Genomic DNA, 6000 nt, shown 5'->3' on the forward strand with positions numbered 1-6000 from the left:
AGAGGGTGTTTTGCCGACCATGGTTTATGAATTATTCGACACATGTCATTTCGGCTGAGGAGAAGGCGCGCTTGGATGAAGTTACGAACCTAACCTCCATGGACAACGGGCCAATTGATGCGTGTCCCACATAGGCCGGTAATTTCGCGTCTCCCATTTATTTGCTCGGGCGAATTCCACTGAGCAGAGGGTATTTAACGATTCGTCCAAATTTTGGGAGAACGAGCATCCACGTCTACCTTACCAAGTCGATTCGAATCAAATTTTGAAATATTTGCTTGCCACTTCTTTTTTAGATGGAGAGATGATGCTCGGGAGTAATGTGTTTTTACATGCTCGTTGCTAGCGATTTACTATATGACAAATAGTTGACCCACTAAAAAACGGGAATCAAACCCAAAATGAAATATCTCGATTCAATGAAATAGCTCGTTCACCAGGTCAAAATAGTGAACTAAATCCAAAATTGAACACCTCAATCGAGTAGCATGTTGTACAGTATTATAGTACTCCATGAACATGTTGAGAGTCAAATTAATGAACTTGTTTGATATACACATATCTCCGTTCATGTGTGGATTGCAGACAACATGTTCTCCAATTTAAATATTTGAATGCAAGTTTATATCGAAACATGGTTTATATCAGTCTTTGATGCATAAAATGCGACCTCCCCCTCTCCCGGACTCCTGCTCTCTCTCTCTCTCTCTCTCTCTCTCTCTCTCTCTCTCTCGCCGACAATCTTCAATTCTGTCGCACGCATCCAACACACAAACCTTGTTGGTCCCTCTCCCTCTCTCTCTCCGTCTCTCTCTCTCTCTCTCTTTGTGTGTGTGTATGGGGGGGTCTTTCTAGTTCGCATGCATATATACTCCATCTATAGATCTCTCTCGCACACTATGTATGATTCTCTAGTCCAAGCTAAATATCTTGGGAGCACTCATCGTACGAACACAAATTCCTTGGCTCGTTGCCCGCAACTCTCTCATGCACCACTCTGTCGTCTCGGAGCTCTTCCCTCTCTCTCTCTCAAACTCTCCATCTACCTGGGTCACACATACACATGCATATCTCACTCGCACTTGATAGACCCATCTAAAACCTTATCTCTCTCCCTCGTTCTCTCTCCATCTCACACACACGCACACACAATCTCATGCCTAGCCAAGTATGATGGTCTCTCACTCAAATATAGGCACACGCAGTCCCCCCCTATATGTATATGACTAGCTAATCTTAGTCTCCATCACAAACATGTGCATGGTCTATCTCGATTTCTCTCGGGGCATCTTTCTATCTCACACGCACCTCCCTCGATCTCCCACCCATATAGTCCCCTCACGATCTCGAGGGGATCTCTCTATCACAAACACACCCTCTCTCCCTCCCCATGCGTCCATGTTCTCCATGTGTCCCTCTCGACCTTTGTTCCCTGTTGGCCAGACCTCTATTGGACATGTGCTATAGGGGTGTCTCTCTCCGTTGCAAACAATCACGCACTAGCCATCTTCATGTATCTCCTCACCTCGCTTCTCTATCTCGGAGATGCATGCGTGATATGTTTGCATAAGAAACGAAAAAACACACACTCTCTCTAATTTAGCGTTTGTTGTCCCTTTCTCTTTCACACACATACTATTTTTGCACACTCACTCATTCTCCTTCACACGCACTTGATCTCTCTCGACTTAGGCACTCTCTTCGGTCCATAGCATATAGATTTATTGAAAAGTCAAACATCACAAAGTTTGACCATGTACGTGGAGAAAAACATTTACATCTAGAACGGTAAACATATACCATTAGATTCATCATGAGATGTAGTTTCATATGATGTATCTTTGGTATTGTAGATATAAATAACATTTGTGTAAACCTGATCAATGTTTCCAATGTTCGACTTCTAAAAGAATGTACATGCACTGCATTATCGAGCGGATGGAATATCTCTTTCCCCCTCTCAGCTATTTGACGCACCACTCAGCCTTATCGGGGCTCCTCTATCTCTCTCAAACTTTATATCTCCCTGGTTCACACATACACATACACATGTCTCGCTCGCGCTACATATAGACCCATCCAACACTCTCCGCCCTTGTTCTCTCTCTATGTGACACGCACCCCCCTAAGTACCATAATCCCTCAATCCATCATAGGCGCACGCACTCCCCCCTAAGTATGATTATCTCCCACTAGCCATCAGGAACACACGTATTGTCTCCTTCCATCCATACGTCTATCTCGATATCTCTCGGGGTAGCTTCTATCGCGCACACACCTTGTCACTCGATCTCCCACCCATGTAGTCCCATCACGATCTCCAGGGGATCTCTCTATCACAAACATACACTCTCTCCTCCCCATATCTGCATTTTCTCCGTACGTCTCTCTCGACCTCTCTCCCTTGCTTGTCAGACCCCTGTTGGCCACGTGCTAGGGGTCTTTCTCTCTCGGTTGCAAACAACCAAACACTATCTCCTCACCTTGCTTCCATTGTCGAATGCATGTGTGATATGTTTGCATAAGACACACACGCCTTTTCTCTACTTTTATCGTGTGTTGTCCATGTCTCTTTCACACACGCACACACACTTTTTTCACTCACTCTTTCTATTTCTCACACACACGCACTCTCTCTCTCTCTCTCTAGTTAGGGACTCTCTCACGTCCATAAGCATATGGATGTTAAAAGTCAAACCTCAGAAAAGTTTGACCAGGTATATGTGGAGAAAAACATTTACATCTGGAACGAGCATTAGATTCATCACAACATGTACTTACTTCATACTGTCATTTATCTTTGGTATTGTAGATATAAGTAATTTCTTTATAAACATGGTCAAAGTTTCAAAATTTTGACTTTAAAAAAAATCTTGGCACTACATTATCGAACGGAGGGAGTAGCTCTTTCTCTCTCTGCTATCTCTCACGGGCCTCCCCTCTCACTCGAACTCTCTATACCGATGGATTATACGCTCGCCGTGTCAGCGTATAGCTCCGTATATTGTTTAGTTGACTGGTCAACCAGTCCACATGGTGCCTTGTGAGCTCGTGTTCTCTATCTTCGTGTGCTGGCCCATGTGGTAGTGGGTGAAAATAAGTAAACTAGAGGCCCATCTAACACGCGGTGAAGTAAACAAAGTTGAAACCACTCGGGGTAGCACCCCGCACGCTAGTAAATTGAGGGCGCATTGAGGACACACTTCTTCCGCGTGAAGGACGCACTCGCGCACAATTCACCACTGTGCGGCGGCATGCACAGAAGGACGCACTCGCGCGCACCCAGCAGGCCAGCACACAACACAGACCAGCACACATGTACACCAGCGTCGCCGCCGGTTGATATGGACGGCAAGGCAGCCAACAAGCAGAGGCGGCTCGAGCCAAAACCCCATCCGGCGAGCCTGGACTTCATCAGCAGCCTCCCCGACGACATGCTGCTCGTCATCATCGGCCTCCTCCCCACCAAATCTGCCGTGCGGACCGCCCTGCTCTCCCGGCGGTGGCGCCCCCTCTGGCGCCGCGTCCCCTCAACCTCACAGTCGACAGCCGCCTCTGCGACGGGGATTGCAAACGCATGCACTACAAAAAAAAGACACATCCGTGACATTTTGGGCCGAACGAAATTTTTTCTGTCATACTTATGACACTTCTATGACAATAATTGTGACAAAACATGGTATCATCATAGATGTTGTGGGGTCCTACTTCTATGACAAAAAATCATGACAGAAAATGGGCTTTTCGTCCTAGGCGGGCCGGAGACGCAGCTGCATGACATTCTTTGGACCGTCCATGACGGAAAAAACCATGGTAGAAGCGAGGGCGAGGAAAATATCGGGGTGTTCCCGGTTACGGTGGGTGGTCAGGGCTGAGCGATGCGCGTTTCTCTCGTACACGCACGCGCGTGGGTGCGAGGCGTTGGGCTCTAACTGAACCCGAGCGAGGCGTTGGGCTCTAACTGAACCCGAGCAATTGCACTGCAGGCTACGCGTTACTGAACCCAAGCGATCGATCGATGGCTGTTAACTGAACCCGATCGAGCGATTCCTTCGCTACTGCTGCTAACTGAAGCCGATCGATGCTGCCTATGGATGAATAGTGAGCATTGCTGGGGGGTTGGATGAACAGTTCCCGGTGGGGGCGGATGAACAGGACCCCGTGGTGTTGCCTCTGGATGAACAGGACCCCAATCGATCGAGCCGGTTGGGGCTGGATGAAGAGGACACCGTGGAGGGTTGGATGAACAGGACCACCCCGTGGAGGGCAGGATGAACAGTAGATGGTGGAGGGCTGGATGAACAGTAGCCCATGGAGGGGTGGTTGAACAGGAGCCCATGGAGAGGGCTGGTTGAACAGTAGCCGTTGGAGTAGCGCGCGGTGGAGGCTGGATGAACAGAAGCCCGTGGATGAACAGTCGCAGGTGGAGGCTGGAGGAGGTCGACGGTGGATGAACAGTAGCCCGTGGAGGCTGGAGGGGGTCGACGGTGGAGATGAACAGTATCCCGTGGAGTACCGTTTTGCGGTATGCCACACCCCTCCCGATGAACAGGGCCCCTGTTTCGACCGTAGCGCTCCAACACAAGTCAGTTTCCTCTGTTTTGCGGTACGCCACACCCCTCCCGATCAAAAGGACCCCCGTTTCGACCGTAGGAGGTTCGTTTCCTCCGTTTTGCGGTACGCCAGACCCCTCCCGATGAACAGGATCCCGTTCCGAACGTGGCCGGTCGAACACAAGGCCGTTTCCTCCGTTCTGCAGTACGCCAGGCCTCGTTTCCATCGGCTGTTTCGTCCAAGCCCTCCCGATGAACACGACGACGCATTCCATTCCGACCCAGCCGGTTGGCTCCCCATGAACACGACGACGACGTTGTTTCTCCGTTCCGACCCAGCCATGTACACGAGCCCTGGCCGTACGTACGCGCGAGTAGGCGTTCGAGACCCCGCCCTTATGTACGCATGTGGCCGTATTTACTTTCTTGCACCCTGGCCGCTGTACGTACGTGTACATGCTACGTGCGCGCCTCTACTACGACACGTGCGCGCCTCTACATCGACCAGTATGCACGTTCACGTTCGCGACCAGAATGACAATGCTAGGTACGCTTCGACCAGGTGGGTCCCGACTGTCAGGCACTTCCTTGCGTGCGAAGATGTAGCTGGTGGGTCCCAGCAGTCAGGGGGGCGAATCATTTTTTTCGGACGCACTTCCTTGCGTGCGAAGATGTAGCTGGTGGGTCCCAGCAGTCAGGAGGAAATGTTTTTTTCGCAAAATACGGTGGCCCGTCCGGTGGGTCCCCGTTGACAGGTGGAGGAATAATTATTTTGCGCGTAATAAGGAGGCACTTCCTTGCTGCGGCCGTGGACCCAGCTGTCAGCCTCTCCATGTACAGTCCATGTCCGATGGAAGCTGTTCCTTGACCATGTTGACCACGCCGCGCCGAGAGCACCAGGGCGGTGGACAACGGCGAAGCCTAGGAAGGGGACGACACGGAGCCGGGGAAGACGCGGCAGTGGATGCCCACGCGTAGAGGAGTATGAGGGTTCACTGGTTCGCTGCGGTGTGAGGCTGCCATCGCCGCAGAGTAACAGGGGGTGTGGGTGAGTAGAGGGATGGCCTGGCCAGCGGTGGGAGTAGTAGGGGGCGGTGAGGCCTCCGCCGCATCGCAGCCAACCACGGGAGGCAGGAGCACGAGGCACGACCGGCGCTGGTTTGGGCGGCTGGAGCAAGAAGACCAGAGGTTGAAGAAGCACTACGGCCGTTGGATGGACATCGTACGGTCACAGGAGCTAGAATCGTGCATATTGACTAAGTTGACAAAGCCCTCCGTCCCCGTCAACTTAGTAGGCCCACAAGTTAGCCTGCCACTATACTGGGTCCCAGCTAGCAGGGGGGTATTCATTTTTTTGTGCGTAATAAGGAGGCACTTCCTTGCGTGCGAAGATATAGCTGGTGGGTCCAAGCTGTCAGCGGCGGTAACGTTTTTTTGCGAAAGTCAG

Source organism: Aegilops tauschii, chromosome 4 (assembly GCF_002575655.3).
Source record: "Aegilops tauschii subsp. strangulata cultivar AL8/78 chromosome 4, Aet v6.0, whole genome shotgun sequence".
In the NCBI taxonomy this organism is placed as follows: domain Eukaryota; kingdom Viridiplantae; phylum Streptophyta; class Magnoliopsida; order Poales; family Poaceae; genus Aegilops; species Aegilops tauschii.